Here is a 17,323-nt window from a genome sequence, read left to right as displayed (position 1 = left end):
TGTGACAGGGAGGCCCATGATGGTGGCTCCTGCTTGGTTCCACCCTACCTCTTCCATGTCTCTTCTGTCTTCCAATCAAGAGTTTCAAAGAGTCTTGAGCCCACAGTTCAAGTTTGCTTTGGACAGTGCTGCTGCAAACTAAAAGGTTTCAAACTGTGTTCTCTGGAACCCTTAGGGGTTAAGGGTAGTGTGAGGAGCCATCTACCCTCACACTGTTACCAGATTTTGCAATTAGGGATACAAAACACCAGTTACATTTAAATTTCACATAAATAACAGATACTTTTTTTTTAGTATAAATATGCTCTGTACAATATCCTAACATAAGTATGCCCCATGTAATATTTACTTATACTAAAAAATTATTATTTATCTGAAATCGAATGTGACTAGGGTCATGTAGTCAACCTGGCAACCCTAACCCGGAGGAGACGGGAAAGTTCAGGAGGCAACTGGGTGGGCCTATCAGCCAAGCCCTGGACTCAACAAAAGGGTGGCACTTCAAAGTATCTTAGATTTTTAGATTTAAGAATGTAAGGTACAAAGAGATTAAGCAACTTGGCAGAGCGGGGATTTGGGTCAAGATGTATCTGACAGAAGAGGCCATGATTTTTCTCAAGTGCCTTGAATTGAAGGGTCCACTTTTCCTCCTTTTGGCCCAGGGGCAGCAAAGGGTGTGAGGAGATGGACCTATCAGGACACAGGCTTCCCATGTGGAGGAAGCACAGGGTGAGGGGAAAATAATGTGTTTCCTGTAACACTCTCATCACCTTAAATGGGGTGAATCCACATTAATTCAAATTAAATAACTATTTAATTGGCTCTAACTCCATTTCCAGGAGTGTGTTCACAGCCCACGAATAGATCTTTGGACCTTTGATTACTATATAACTTATACATCCTCTCACTACATATACATCCTACATATCCTGTCACTTTTTTTGATACCTGTTGTTTATTTTATTTTATTTTATTTAAGAGGTAGCATAAAATTCATGATTAGATATGTAAGAGGTAAAGTTTGGGCCTCCTTTTGGTCCCTACTTCTCCTGGTTTGAGATCAGGTACTCTTATTGATGTTATGTGCCCCCTACCTTTCCCTGAGAGTTTTCCACTACTACCAATTCCTTTTTTATAGTATTATGATAAATATTGAGGATCCACTTATGAATGAGACCATATGGTATTCAGTTCTTTGTTTCTGTGATAGATCACTGAGTATTATAGAATCTAAATCCATCCAAGTTGCTGTGAAGTCCGTAATTCTGTCCTTCTTTATGGCTGCATAGTATTCCATTGCAAATATGTACCACATTTTAAAAATCCAGTTCTGTTTCAATGGGCACCATGGTTGGTTTCATGTTTTTGCTATTGTGAATAATCCTGCAATAAACATGTGTGTGCAGGTATCTTTTTTGTAGGGTGATTTGAGTTCCTCTGGGTGTATTCCCAGAAGGGGGATCACTGGGTCATAACGAAGGTCAAAAATGTGAATGGACTAAATGTACCACTGAAAAGACATAGAATGGCAAACTGGATTTAAAAAAAAAAAAACTTAACCTAACAATATGCAGTCTCCAGAAGACTCATCTCATCAGAAGGGACATTCACAGACTCAAAGTTAAAGGATAAGTGGTTTAAATGTTTTGTTTTTAATCACTTTTATTGAGATACAATTAACATACAATAAAATACACCAATCCAGGTATACACTTTGATGAGTCTTGACATGTTTATGCATCTATCTAACTACCACTATGATCAAAACATAAACATTTCCATCACTCAAAAAATTCCTTTATGTGCCTCCTTAGTCATTCCTTCCCACCTCTGACCCCAGGAAACTGGTCTGCTTTCTGTCATTTTAGATTAGATTTGTCTTTCCTAAAGTCTCACATAATAGAATTGTACAGTGTAATCATACAATGTATACTCTTTTGTGTCTGGTTTCTTTCAGTGTAATGATTATGAGATTCATCCATGTTGTTATATGTATCAGGAGTTCATGAGTTCATTCATTCTTTTACTGCCAGAGAATATTCAGTTGTATTAATAGACCATTATTTGTGTATCCCTTCACCTGTTGATGAAAATTTGGGTTGTTCCAAATTTTGAGCCATTGTAAGTAAAGCTGCTATGAATCGACACATGTAAGTCTTTATGTGGTCATGTTTCATTTCTCTTGGGTAAATACCTAGGAATTAAATTACTAGGTCATGTGGTAAGTGTATGTTGTAAGTGTATGTTTAACTTCATAAAATACTGTTCAACTGTTTTCCAAAATCGTTATACCATTTTACATTCTCATCAGCAATATATAGTGGATATACTCTTGCTAAAACTTTGTAACTTCAGTCTTTTAATTTTAACCATTCTAATGGATATGGAATAGTATCTCATTGTGATTTTAATTTGCATTTCCATGGTGGCCAATGATGATAAACATTTTTTCATGTGTTTATTATTTTTTTATTTTTTATTAATCAATATTTTTTATTTTGTTATTGTGGGGTACTCATGTGTTTGTTGACCATCTGGATATCGTTCTAATTTCTGTCCATTTTTAATTAAGTTGTTTGCCTTATTAGTGAGTTATAATATTATATATGTTTGTGTATATATATATATATAGATATGAAATATATATATGTGTGTGTGCACATATATACAGAGAGAGAGAAAGAGAAAGAGAGAGAGAGAGAGACAGAGAGAGATTTTACCTCTCCCAGAGTCATGAACGTTTTCTCCTAGAAGTTATGTAGTTTTAGCTTATACCTACATTTAGGTATATGATTCCGTGTGTGTGTGTGTGTGTGTGTGTGTGTGTATGTGTGTACACACACACATATATAAAGAGAGGTTTTACCTCTCCCAAAGGTTTTCTTCTAGAAATTGGGTAGTTTTAGCTTGTACCTACATTTGTGTACCTACAATTTTGTATATACAGTTGTGTAGTTTTAGCTTGTATCTTTGGTGTATAATTCCTTTTGAGTTAGTATTTGTGTATGGGGTGAAGTGAGTCTTAAGGTTCATTTTTTCCATTTGGCTATCTAGTTGTTTTAGCACCACTGGCTGAAAGTCTATTAGATCATATTTTGAGTAAGATGCAAATGCAACTTGATTGATTCCCTATCAGTCTTTTTACTTTCTAGCTTGTTTTCAGTCAACACATATTTGTGGAGTTCCTGCTATGTGTCAGGTGTTGTTTAAGTGCCAGGCATCAGCCATGAACTAAGTGGAACAAGTCCCTGCTCTCACAGAGGCCGTGGTCTAGCCCTGGGAAACAGTCAACAATCTAACCAAAAGCAGTAACATAGATCAGGTACTAGAAAGAAAATGAAAATAGACTTGGGAAGTAGAGAGTGGCAGGATGTGCTGAAGCAGATAGGGAGGGCCACATTTCTAAGAAGGCAGCATTTGAGCAGAAACCAGCAGGGTGAGGGAAGTGGGCACCTGGCTCTCTGCTGATGGGCTGTGAGGGGAAAATTCGGATGCCAACACTTCCTACTGCCAGGTGAACTTCTCAGAAACCCCCTTAAGGGCCTACTGAGGTGGGGGGTCCCCTGCAGAGCCTGTGCAGGGTCAGGTTGGGTCTCCTCCATGATGTTCTGGCTACCACACAAAGCTGCATCTTACAGTAGGGAATTACTAACAGATTTCACTCCTTCATTCATTTCTTCAGCCAAAAGGTATATATTAAGCACATTAAGTGTGTTTGCCAGTGTGCTAGGCTCTGGGGAGAGAGAGATGAAGTAATGAATGGGCCTGAGTTACTGCTTCAGCAAGAGCCAGCTCAAGAAGTGTCTTAAATGCCTTTAGAAAATGAGGCCTTTGCTTTGCAGACAGGGCAGCTCCATGAATGGCTGAGGCTGCAGGATTTGGGGCTGGTGAGGAATGGGGGATAAGCAGGGCTAAGCCTAGGAAACTGTTGCAGTAGGCTGTAAGACATGATGCAGGGGTGAATTAAAGCAGTGGAAGTGAAGAGGAGGCGGGAGAAAGAATCTTGGGGTCTCCAGGTTTGGGACTTGAACAAAGGGAGATGGAGGGCCACTGATTTTAGGGGACACAGGAAGAAGAGCAGGTTTGAAATGAGTGGGAAGAGCAATAAAGTGTTCATTTGGGGGCACGGTGAGGGTGAGATGCTTGTGGTAGAAATGTCTAGGACTTAATTGCATTTGAAGATCTAGAGCTCAGAAGGAGGACTTGGCTGGAGGTAAAGCCTTGGGATTTATCCACAGAGAGGTCATGACTGACACCAGAGATGGATGAGGTACTTCCAGAAGGTATCCAAACAAATACTTGCTCTGTGTCCAGCTTGTGCCCTGCACATTGCTAAATATTTAGTATACAGCTAAGACATTAGGATCTGATGCTCACCTCCCTGGGTTCAAGTCTCAGCTCTAGCACTTAGTAGCAGCAGGATGACCTTGGGCATGTCACATCATCTCTCTATACATCTGTTTCTTTGTCCACAAAATAGTGCTAGTAATATATTTACCTTATGAGGGTATTATGAGGATTAAATTATTTGGAATATGGATAGCACTTAGAATAGTGTAATACTGTGTGATCAATAAATATTAGTTAACTATCACATTCTTTAATTTTCACAACACACCTATACCCCATAAAGATTGCCATTACCCATTTACAGATGGGGAAATTGCTCATGGTCATGGAATCAGGAAGTGGAAGACTGGGGCTTGAACGCAGGTCCGTGTGATCCCAGAGTCTACAGTGCAAGGCTGTCTCCCATTGTGGAAAAGGCCTATGTAATCACTGGCATCTCGACAAACTCAGCCCCTCTGGACAGAGGGTACCCATGCCTGGTTAAGCCCTCATCTCTGCTGTGCCGTCAGCCATACCAGTATCTTCCTACTTCCAGCTGGGGCTGGCAGACCCTGCAGTCCAGCCTGCAGGCCTTACACACACATGAGCAGGACTCAGCCTTTCTCACCTCCTCCAGATGCTCCTGCTCTGCAAGATCCAACTACTCCCACTTACCCAGGAAGCCTTCCTTCCCTGGCGCCCCTCTTCCCAGAGCCCCATCTTCTGGGCACCCTTAGTTCTGAGGTGCACAAACTGCATGCCCTGGGGCAGTCTTGTGTGTGGTGTTTTGTGGCAAGCTGTTCTTGCACCTACCAAAGGAGTCGGTGCTGTGTCTCCCACGCCCCCGCCTCCCCCCATGCCTGGTCCCAGGGTGAGGAAGAAAGAAGCCTAGAGTCCTTGCTGACTGAATTCTATTTACCATGCCCAGGGCCCTGTGTTACACCCCAGGTGCCCATTTGGAGAAGAGAGTTAGTCAGGAGTGCTGGCCGAGAGAGTGTGGCAGCTTGGGGTTGAAGCCAGCTGAGTAGACTTGGAAGGACTTTAGGCTGTTAGCAAATAAAGCTCAGATAGAGGCCAGAAGTTCTGACAGAAACCCGGGTGAAGGAACATCAGGCTGAGTCATGGCCCAGTTGGGAAGCAGGAAGGCAGCCAGCTCTGAGGAGGGCACTGAGAACAAGCAGACCTGGGCTGGACGCCTGGCTCTTCCCACCTGCTCTATCACAAGATGCCATGCCTCACTGAGCCTCAGCTTCCTCAACTGTAAGATGGGTATGACATTGATGCTTCCCTTACAGGGGTGAGTTGAGGACTCCATACTGTGACAAGGATGTCACATATTAGCGTCCCTTCTTTTGCTCCAAGGAGGGAAGATTTCCTACAGAGGGCAAGCCTTAAGCAGTATTGGGGAGGTAAGAAAGGGCAGGGAGTGAGAGAGCAGAAGGTGAGGCAGTGACTTCAGGGGCATCCTTGTTGCTCTGGATGCTGGGGCCGAGTAGAGAGCTCCGAGGGGAGGGATTATTGGGCATAAGTATGTAAAGTGGAAGGGAACTGGCTGCTGTCCTTATATAAATCCTGACTGATGCCAGCTCTGTGCTACATATTGGACGGGATTTGGTGGAGCCAAAGTGAATGAAGTGCTGCCTCTATCTTAGGGAAGCTCCCAGGATGGGGTATTCAGACTCTGATGATGAAGCACCTCCATCCAGGGTATTAAGTGATGCTCAAGGATGGGCCCAGGGATGCAGCTCAGAGGGCACTATGATTGCTTTCCCATGGTCCTCCCACGGGAGTATGGATAACTGTGCCCTGGCAGCCTGCGGGAGGGCTAAGACTCCCTGCATTCCTCCGAGGTGCGGAGGAGGGATCAGAGAGGCTCCAGGTCTCTGATGTATAGACTTGAGGCTTGAGAATGAGCGCAGGTTTGAACCAACAAGACTAAGCTGGGCAGTACGTTGAGGACCTTGACCTCTAGCCAGGGAAAACAAAGGCACAAGATCTACTAAAGAGCAGGACTTCCACCTACATTATCCCACTTAACCCTCCTTAAATACCATGTGTCTCTTTTTTGTCCGAAGTCAAGAGAGGTCAAACAACTTACCTAGAGCCACACAGTGAACAAGTGGCACCACCAGGATTTACATTCGGGTCCTTCGGCTCCACTAGCCTGATCTTCCTATGTGTCCCCTCCTGCCAGCTTTGTGCTTTCCCAACAGATGGACCTCTTCCACCTCTCTGCCAAGCCCCCATGGTGTGGCTATGTCCTGTCTTCCTCCAGAGGAGCCCGGGTGGCCTCAGGGCCTGGCCCACCGCAGTCCCTCCTGTCCTCCCCAGCTGCCAAACCTCTAATTAGTGTGCCTGGCATTGCAGACTCCAGTGTGTGCTAGCAATTGTTCCTCACAGCTTCCATCTCACTTTTACCTCCCATAGAAAACCTGGCTCCTGGCTGTTTTTAGCTGTGACTGCTTTCCAGGTAGGGGCAGGGTGGGTGGAGAAGGAAAGCTAAGTCCTGAGCTTTGAGCCTCCACAGTAAGAGGGAGGCAGCCCAGAGTTCCATCCCTCCAGGACAGCCTCTTACCATCACCTGCCCATGCAACATTGAGGCAGTCCAGGGCTCCATCCCTCCAGGAGAGCCTCCCCCCTCCACTCCCCCATCACCTGCCTCTGCAATATTGAAGCTGTGGCATTGGGTTGCTGCACAATTTGACTAGAAAATGATGAGTTCTGAGGCCCACATATGATAGCAATAAGAACCTCTAACAACACACTTGTGTCTTCTTCAAAGCTACCTTGTTTTCATTGACACGCTTTATAATAAGCAAGCATTATCCATTTGTATAGTACTTTTATATTAATGTCATCTATTTTATGCATTAAAGTTCTGTGCAAGATTTTTTTCTTCTGTTTTGTTTTGTTTTGTTTAGAGACAGGGTCTTGCTCTGTTGCCCAGGCTGGAGTGCAATAGTGAAATCATAGCTCACTGCAGTCTTGAACTCCCAGGCTCAAGCAATTCTCCCACTTCAGTCTCCCAAGTAACTAGAGCTACAGGCATCAGTCACCACACTTAGGTATTTTTAAGTCTTTAAAAAACCTTTTGTAGAGACAAGAATTTGTTCTGTGACCCAAGCTGATCTTGAACTTCTTAAGCTCAAGTGATCCTCCTGCCTCAGCTTCCCAAAGTACTGGGATCATAGGCATGAGCCTAAAATTTCTTTTGAGAGAATTTTTTTTCCTTCCAAAGCAAGTCTGGAAATCAGGGCTTCACTCTTGAGTGCTTTGCTGGTCTGAATGTGGGAGCTTGTTGTCCACGCCAGAGTAAATCAGAACCTGCACTTTACAAGATCCACAAGTGATCCCTATGCTGTTTGGGAAGCATTGCCTTAATCTAAATCAGGATCACTGCAGATCTTGTTAAAATGTAGATTCCTTCACTTTCTCCATGACATTGTGACTCAGAAACAAGGGAAGGCCCAAGCACTCGATATTTTTCCTGTAGATTCCACCTGAAAATGGTGCAAGCCTTCCTACCTGCCCTCAAGATGTTAATGTTCACCCTCTGCTAACAGCATCAGGGAGGCAAACTGGGAAATAAATGCACAGAAGCAAGTTTCCCTGTGAAACCTTGTTCTTTCCTTTCCAGAGACGCTGTCCCCTGAGGTCCTTGACCTCAAGGGTGGTAGGATGGGTGATGGCCTGGGGGAAACCACACCGGTGACCTGCAGCTTCATAAGTTCTCACTTTGGTCTTGACCATGGAGAGACATCCTTCCACTGCAGGGAGAGAAAAGTTAAGATAGCAGATCCACTGGGGGAACTAGGCCTGTCCCCAGACCAGATGGGCAAATATCCCTGCAGACTCTTGAAATCACTTTTCACATGGCCGGTCCCCAAGGAGTTGATACCAGTTCTTTCCTCCCCTTATTGCCCTGCCAGACCTTCCCACAGGGAAAAATGTTCCTTAGTAGAGAGATGTCCTAAGGGAGATGGCGGGGAGGGGAGAGGTAGGTGATCAGACTAACTGAATTGTCCAAATCCTGGGGCATGTGACCCGGAATAAGTTCTTGGCACCTGCTAAATGCTCAGAAATCTTCAATGAATGAAAAAAAAAAAGAGCCACCCTTTGCCTGGGCTATTGCAGGAGTGTTCTAAGAAGCACCTGTATCCGATCCCCCTGCCCTTTACTACATCCCTCCTAGGGCCCCTGGGCCCTACTGTCTCTTGCTCTGAGTCCTCTGGGACTCCCTTGGACTCTCAGGGTCTGGGCCAAATGCCTAGGGTTTACCAGGTCTTTGTGACCTAGATCCTGCCTGGCCCCCCTGCACTGCACCTTTGCCAACCCTCCTTATGGCCTATGCTCCACCAAGACTACAGTGCATCACACAATATGCCCAGCACCTTGAGGATGCTACATCCTTGCAGCCTCCCTTCTTGTGCACCTACTGATGTTCTCTCTGCCAGAAATATCCTTTCCTCTACCCACTGGTAGGTCTCCTGTAACCCATCCCAGGAGCCTAGTCATAGGGTCCATCGTTCATTCAGTCATTCAACAAGAACTGAGGAAACTTCACCATGGGCCATGTACCCAACTAGAGTCTGGGATATACACTGCATAAAATAGATACAGTCAGCTCATTAAAGTACTCACCAACCTAGAACCTTCAGGATAACCTCTCCCCACATTTTGCTAATGAGGAAACTGAGATACTACGTGGCTTGAGCATCACGCCACTGTGCAGCCCCATAGTAAAGGTCTCTTTCTAATGTTTCCTATGCTCCTGCCCAGACTTTCTATAGCCCTGGTCCTCCTATGATGTTCCCACCTGTTTATCTAGTAGCCCAAGTCAGAGACTTGGAAGTCACCTTGGTCTCTGCCCTCTCCATCACTGCTTCCTGAATATCTCCAACATCTGTGCTTTTTTTCTCCACCATTTCCTGCCACCTCCTAGCCCAAAGTTCCATCTTCTCTCTGCTGGACTGCTGTAGTAGCCTCTAAATGGCCTTAACTGCCTTCACTCTTGGCTTCGACCAAAACCGATAGATTCACAACCAGCCTAACCAGGGCACACCCCTTGGCTCCTATGGTGCTCCCAAGCTGCCCTCACTGCCGTTCTCAGCCCTTCCTCTGAAGCTTCTGCCCATGGGACCCCCTCTGCCTGGAGGCCCTTCTCATCCCCACCACCACCCCGGCGGGTTCTCACTGTGTCCATTCTAGGGTTCTCAGCTCAAGATTCATCACTCCTGGAGTTTTCCTCTGTTGGCCTGTCCAGCCCAAATACCTTTGCTTCCTTCATGGCCCTGCCTTGCTCTATGATGACACACTTTGCAGTGTCATTACTTTATGAGCACATGTCTCCTTCATGAGACCAAAAGCTCCAGGATAGTGGGGACATGTCTAGTCCTGGCCTTTTACGGTGTACCCAACGCCTAACCCAGTACCTGATATAGAGTAGGCCAAAAGTATTTGATGAACTGATGAAGGGATTGTTGTGAGGATCAAATGACAGCATGCATGTAAAAACACTCAGTACATTTCCTGGCATAAAACAGTCACTCGATTATAAGCTGATAGTATTGACTGTTGCTGTTGGAACCAATCTTGAGCAAGCCTTACCTGATGAAATTATAGATAACTGGAGTTATAACTGCACACAGCTAGTAAGAAACTAGAAAGAGCTGAGGGTGGCAGCTGCAAACAGCTGGGCAGGTGCCCATGAGCAGTGGGGTGGTGACAGCACACTTCTGAGGCAGAGACCTGCAAATAGGGAGCATGTGCAGATGGCTGCATGTTACACTGCAGACAGTGGGATTGAGGACTGCAAACATGAGAGTGCAGGCTGCCAAGACCTGGGGAGTGAAACAGCCTAGGGACACCCACACCTGCACAGGGGCCCAGCCTGCTGTCTCACACCAGTCCCAGAGCCCACCTGCCAGCACAGTTCTGGGCCTGCCCTGTCTTCTCTCTCCCACAAAGTCAGCCTGGGAGACCCCAGAGGGTGTCTCTCATGAGCCATGGACAAGCCCAGTCCACAGCCCATGTCTGGTCACCCAGGTGACTTCTGTCCCTTCTTCTCATGCTCCAGCCACATCACATTCTCTTAGTCCCTCAATGAACTATGGTTCCTCACACCACATGACCTTTACACGTGCCAGTCCCTTCTTCTAGAAGTCCTTCAGATCATAGTTCCTACATTACCGTATTGGGGAGGACTAGATCAGATTCTGCTTTTCCATCTTCCTTCATTTCTTCATCTTGAACCAGAATAATGATTATTATTCTTTTGTTTGCATCTACTTGTCAGGCTTTCTGATGAATGCCCATCTTCCCTACTGGCCTCTTGAGCTTCTGGAGAGCAGGGGCTTGATACCTATTCCAGAGACTGCCATGTAGCAGGTGCTCATAAATACGAAATGGATGGAAGGATGGGTGGAGGAACTGAAGCAGTGGTTGAATGGACAGAGAGTTCCTTGAAGACACAAGCAAAGAAAGCAAAACTATCTTAATTGAGTGCCTGTGTGTACCTGGCCCTGGGACAAGTTGCCTCTTCTAGGTGGTGCTTGGCGTGTACATGAATGAGTCATTTTTCATCTCTCCAAGGTATCAGAAGACCTTGATTCTTTCCTTTGCTCAGTTACTGTTTCACTGAGGGGCCTGGCCACTCAGGAAATCTGTTAGGAAAAGGCAAAATCTTCCTGCCTGCATGTTGTACTGAAAGCTACCCTTCCTGCACTCTGCCTCAGACAACAGCAAGGAAAGAGCCAGTGGCTCTGAGACCTCAGTTTACCCATCTTTAAGAGAGGGATTTAGGTCCCAAGTTCTAAGGACTATGTCAGGTGTGATAGTCTGAATCTGCAACAGATTTCTCAGGAAACTCTATCTTTATTTCAGAACTAGGAAGGACCCCAAGAACCCCAGTGTCCAGACCAGTACCAAGGGCTATGGTCCCTGAAGCCCATTGCCTTGGCCAGGAAAGGGTCTGCAGTGATGGCTATCCCTCAGCTCCAGGTCATATATATGTCCTATCTACCGAGTTGCCTACAAGAATCTTGTGAATCCCTAAGGCAGACACAGAACCCAGACTTACACAGACACATACTCTAAGAGACCCCTGATGATAATAATAGTCAACCCCTTGTAAAGCACTGGCTGGATGCCAGGTCTTGCTCTAAACTGAAGCTCAGAGAGGTTAAAGAACTGGCCTAGCATCTACAGCTAGTGACCGAGCTGGGCTTTGGACCCAGGCAGATGGGCTCTGGAGTGCCTACTCTTAAACCCTGCATTATAGTGTGAGACACCCAGACACATCACCATAAGACACACAGGTGCACAAAAATATACACACACAAGATTTTCCAGTGATGCCAACAAAATGGCCTCCACTATCCTTCTCTTTCCTCGCATGTAGTGCATTTGAGTTCTACTGGCTGAAAGCTCCGCCCAGAGTCAGAAAGGGCCTCTTGTTCCCAGTAGTTTTCTCTCTCCAATAAATTAGTGCTCCCAGTCTCTCCGCCAGCCAGGCTGGAGATGAGGCTTGGGAAGCCCTGAGCCTGCAGTGCCCTTGGAAATTGGTGCCCACAGTAGAGGAAGGAGCAGGGCTATTTCTCAGCAGGCCTCTGGCCTGGCTTGACAGCTGCTTTGGATGGTCGCCGAAATGCCTCCTTTATCTCTGTCCCATTAATTCAAAGATGTTGTAGAAAACCTGTTAGGACAAAACAAAATAGGCTTGCCTGGCTTTCCACACTGATGACCACCCCTGCACCACCCCACATCAGACATACACAGAAGGGAAGCCAGGCAGCTAGAAAGAGGCTGGGTCCTTCAGACACAACCAATCTGGGTACCTCATCGGCAAGGGGTGGGTGTGGGGTAGGCAAGGAAAACCCGAGAAGAACTGAGAAGGGTCAGAGGAGAGATGGGAGCATATCAGATGGTGCGTAGAGCAACAGAAACATGCCGGTGACATCTAGGAACTTCTAGAAAGGAGCATGGACCTGCCATGATAGGAGGGTGGAAATGGTTGCTGTTGATTCTGACTCTACTTCTCACTGACTGTGTGACTTTGGGCAAGTTGTTTAACTTTCTGTGCTTCAGTCTCCTCTTCTGTAAAATAGAGATGGCAATAGTAGTCACTTCTTCAAGTTGTTGAGAGGATTTAATGAGATAATCTTGTAAAGAGCTTAGGATAATGCCTGGCATATCACAGGCATGCAATAAATGTTAGCTATTATTACTGGAAATGAGGATGAGGAAGATGCAGGGAGGCAGGAGAGACAGAAGGTTCTGTGTTGAAGCAAGTCTAGCTCTTAAGCATCCTTGCGTCACCCCATCCACCCTGAATTTCTACAGTTCTTAGATGTGCTATCCTCTCTTGGTCTTGGCCTGGGCTGTTCCCTCCACCTGGAGTACCATTCCCAGCTTTTCTCTGGATTCACTCCTATTTATCTTCCAGGCTTCAAACTTAAAGTTCATTATGTCTGGAAAGTCCTTCTGATCCTCACCCTGTAGCTCTAGCTTCCGTGTCTCTTCATGGGACTCCCATGGCTGCCTAGATAACCTATCATGACCTTTCTTGCCCTGAAGTGGGATTGTGGATCTACACTTCTATGATGTGTCTTGCTCAGCACAGAATCCCCAGAGATTTGCAGAGCCTCGGACATGGTGGGTACTAAATAGATGGGTCGGGAATGAAGGAGAGCTACTCATGTATTGGATAATAGTCTATTGTCCCGTTATACCTGGCTGCTTCTCAAAGGCAAAATGTGGTACCTCTCTTAGCTCCTTGAAGGTGCACTGAGACACTGAACGTGATGGGCTGGAAGCACCAGGCTCTGGAGTCAGACTTTTTGTGCCATGATTTCATCTCCTTCCTCAGTGGCTGCATGACCTTGGGAAAGTCACTTACCCATTCTCTTCCTCAAGCTCCTCATTCATATAATGGGAATAATACATCTCCACCTCACAGAGTTGCTACAAGGATGAACAATACACTTAAATTGCTTAGAATGGGCTGGCCCAGAGTGAGCTCTTGGCAAGCCTTAATTCTCCTTAGAGGTGCAGCTCCACCCAACGCCTGCTCTTCTCACATGTGAATCGCGTCAGCCTGGCCCCCTTCCCTCTTCTGTTGAATTTTTAGTGGGTTGTAGAAGCTGTTGGGATATATTTTAATTTAATGTTGATATCCTTTTACATCCTAACCAAAAACAAACACAAATCATAGAAGGTTTAAAAAGGAGAAATGAAAGCCAACTGGGTTAGGATGGGAGAGGTGTCAACTTTGAGCCCTGGTCAGTGGGACAAGGCTCACCAGGTCCCATCTGCGTGAATAGATTTGCAGCCTAGGATGCACTCAGTCCTCAGCTCCACCTGGATCCAGGACACCCCTGTTCAGGGCTTCCCAAGCCAGCTAGGCATGCTCAGAGCCACCAGATCACTGATTGGCTGGGTTGCTCTCAGTAGGGTGCCCTGTGAAAAAAATGCAGAGGTGCATATGTGCATGTGCATGTATGCATGTGTGTGAAAATGTGTGTATGCATGTGTGCATTTTTGTGTATGTGTGTGGAGTGGGTGGAGTGCCAGGCCGTCCCTCTCCCTGCCCCATGACCCTCCACATCACTTCAGTCTTTGTATCAGCACTTCTCAATTCATATTCTGGTTTCTGGCTGGGGCTCAAGTTCTCTTCCAAACCTGGGCCTGTCTGGGTCCTGACATCCTGCTGAGCTCTCACCAGCTCCTTCCTTGGGGACTGGGTCTGTTCACTATCTGCTCAGTGCTAGCTGGGACTGCTATGAATCTGGCAACCTCCCCGAAATTCTGGCACAGTTTTAATTCATTTTCTGTTGCTTGTAACAGACTATGTGAAACTAGAATTACTTTACAAAGAAAAGGAATTTGTTTTTTATAGTTGCAGAAGTTGAGAAGTCCAAGGTCAAGGGGCTGTATCTGTTGAGGGTCTTCCTGCTGGTGGGAACTCTCTGCAGAGTCCTGAGGTGGCACAGGACTCCGAGATGAAGGAAGCAAGGTGCTAGCCCAGGCCTTTTCCTCTTCTTATGAAGCCACCAGTCCTACTCCCAGGATAACCCATTAATCCATTAACCCACTAACCTGTTAATCCATATGGTATTCATCCATTTATTAGGACAGGGCTCTCATGGCCCAATCACCCCTTTTTTTTTTTAAGTTGGAGTCTCACTCTGTCACCCAGGCTGGAGTGCAGTGGCACACTCACAGCCACCCCAGTGTCAACTTACTGGGCTCCGGCAATCCTTCCCCCCTAGCCTTCCAAGTAACTGGAACTACAGGCATGCACTACCATGCCCAGCTAATTTTTGATATATTGTAGAGATGAGGTCTCACCAGGTTGCCAAGGCTGGTCTCAAACTCGCAGGCTCAGTAATCCACTCACCTCCCAAAGTGCTGGGATTACAGGCTGAGCCACCAAGTCCGGCCCCCAATCACCTCTTAAAGGCCTTGCCTCTCAATAATACTGCCACACTGGGGATTAAACTTCAATATGAGTTTTGGAGAAGACAAGCATTCAAACCACAACAGGCACGCAGCCTCCCCAGGTCAGAGCTGGAGGCAGCACTGGCTCTCATGAAGGCCCCAGCTTCCTCCAGGTCAAGCCCTTCACAGTTAGGTCTCAGGATCAAGACCAAAAGCCACATGTGGCCTACAAGGTCCCACAGGCTAGGTCCATGCTCACCTCTGGGCCCCTCTCTCCAGGTTCCCTCTGTTCTCTGACTCCCAGTCACACTGCCCTCCCTTTAGTCCCCAGAATGCTCGTGCCTCCTTAGGGCCTTTGCACTGCCGTTCCCTCCACCTGGAATGCTATTTCTCCACTGCCCTCTCCTCTTTAACCCCTGTCATCCTGCAAAGAGCTCAGAGATCACATCCACAGAGAAACATTCAAGGCCCCCAAGACTAGATACAGCCCTGTATTGCTCATTCTCATGGCTCCCAGAATTTATTCTTTGTCAACTTTATCATTGCCTGTCATTGTTAATTAGTTAGTATTTTCATTTGATTAATGTCTGTCCTTCCATTAGCTTGGAAGTCCCATGGGGGCAAGGCCAGTATCTGCTTTGCTTACCCCCGAACCAGTGCTCTTTATAAACAACCCTTAAGCATCCACTGGGTGGCAGGCATTGAGCTAGGTGCAGGAGTACAGTGTGAACGAGACATTCTGGGAAGAGGGATCAGCAAATTGCCTGCAATGTGATCAAGGACAGGGTGATGGGGTTCTAGGGGAGCACAGCAGGGGGAGCACAGTGGAGTGAGCAGCTCCAGATTCCAGTCCAAGAGGAAGACTGGGGAGAAGGAGACATGGGAGTTGGGACTTCCAGTCCCGCAATCTTAGGTGCTGTTTCTTGAGCTCTCATTCCATGGAGTCAGTGTGTGGAAGGGTTGGGTGGGGGAAGGGAATCTCAGGTGGAGGAGGTGGCAGAAGTCTGGGACTGGGAAGAGTGCAACAGGAGAGAAGGGAGGGCAGTGCAGTGAGGGGTCGGCAGGGGCTTTGTCATGGAGGATCACAGGATTTCTAGGAAGGATTTGGAATCTGGACGGAAGGCAACAGGGTACCACTGAGGGCTTTGAGCAGGGGAGACTTAAGAGAGACTACTTTGGCAGAAGGACAGACAGGAGAGTTTGCTGGGGTGGGGTGTCTGAACATTCCTGGGTTTTGCCTCCTGTTTCCACAAGGTGCTTTTCTTGCCTAGTCACCTCCCTTACTCCCTCGGCCTGACTGCAAATCTGCCTACTCCCCACCCAGGCCTACTGCCTGCCTAGGAGTTCTATGGGCAGGCTAATTCCTGGCTAGCTTCATACCCCCAGCACCCTGGACAGGAGCTGGCCCACAGGAGGTAGAGGTGTTTCTTCCATCTTTTCCTTCGCTAACTTCCTAACTCCTTTCCTCCTAACTCCTAATCTCATTACCTGCTTTTCACCCTCTCTGCCTCTTTCCTTGAATGAGAGCCTGGGTTGTGAACTGATTTATTTATTCTCTTTTCTCTGCTTCCTTCCTTATGACCCATCATTTGCCACATACTTCCTAGAAAATCTCTGAATTCTCTGACACTTATCAGAGACCATCCTGAAACCTAAAGGGAAGGGGTAAAATCAATCAAACACTTTTCATATGCCAAGAACTATGCTAGAAAGGAACTTTACATGGATGATTTATTTAATTTTTAAATCAGCCCAAGAAGGTAGGTACTCATGTCCCATCTTATAAATGAGGGTCAGAGCAGTTCAAAGCTGCCCAATGTCACATGTGGCAGAGCTAAAGGCCTCATCAAAATAACAATTCTCTAGTGGTGGAACCTCAGGCATTATGATGGGGCAGCGGGAGAGAGATCTTGGAGAAGACCTTTCCAGATCATTCACATCATGCCCTGATGGTGACGCTTCTGTCATTTCTGCCTTGGGTCAGGAAGGCTCTATCTACAGCCCTCCTCTGAGCCGGGTGTAGACACCATGAGCTCTCCTAGGTCAGGTGGTGCTCCCTCAAGGCAGGGAAAGCATCTGGCTCGGGTAGGGTTGTGAAGGGAGTTTTGGAGCCAGGGTGGAACTGAGGCCAGAGGCCAGATCCTGGATGGGTACTGTAGGGCTGAGATCACTTCCCAGACTGGGGAATCCCCAGGAGGGCTCTGAGACTTGGTTTCCTCCTGGATCCATCAGCTTCCATTTGGATCCATTGTAGTAAGTCCTCTGTCATCCAGTGGAGGCTCCATGCCCAGTCAAGACCTCGGCCAAGGCAGATAAGCTCCCTTCTGGGTCTCATCATGGCAAATGGAAACCCGGAGCTGTCCACATCACACACTTCCTCTGCAAGTTGACTCAGCACATTCTACTCAGGTGAGACAGCGGCCCTAGTCCCTCTGCTCTGCATCAAAGGGCCCCAGAATGATCAGCAAGTTGCTTTTGAAAGAGTCTAGAAATGAAATGTGAGGATATAACTTTTAATTTAAAATGCTACGCCCTCTGCATTTGGGTGTCAGGAGGG

The sequence above is a fragment of the Carlito syrichta genome, unplaced genomic scaffold (assembly GCF_000164805.1).
Source record: "Carlito syrichta isolate Samal-C Ts95f unplaced genomic scaffold, Tarsius_syrichta-2.0.1 Scaffold87996, whole genome shotgun sequence".
Lineage (NCBI taxonomy): Eukaryota > Metazoa > Chordata > Mammalia > Primates > Tarsiidae > Carlito > Carlito syrichta.
Note: the sequence above shows the minus strand (reverse complement) of the source record.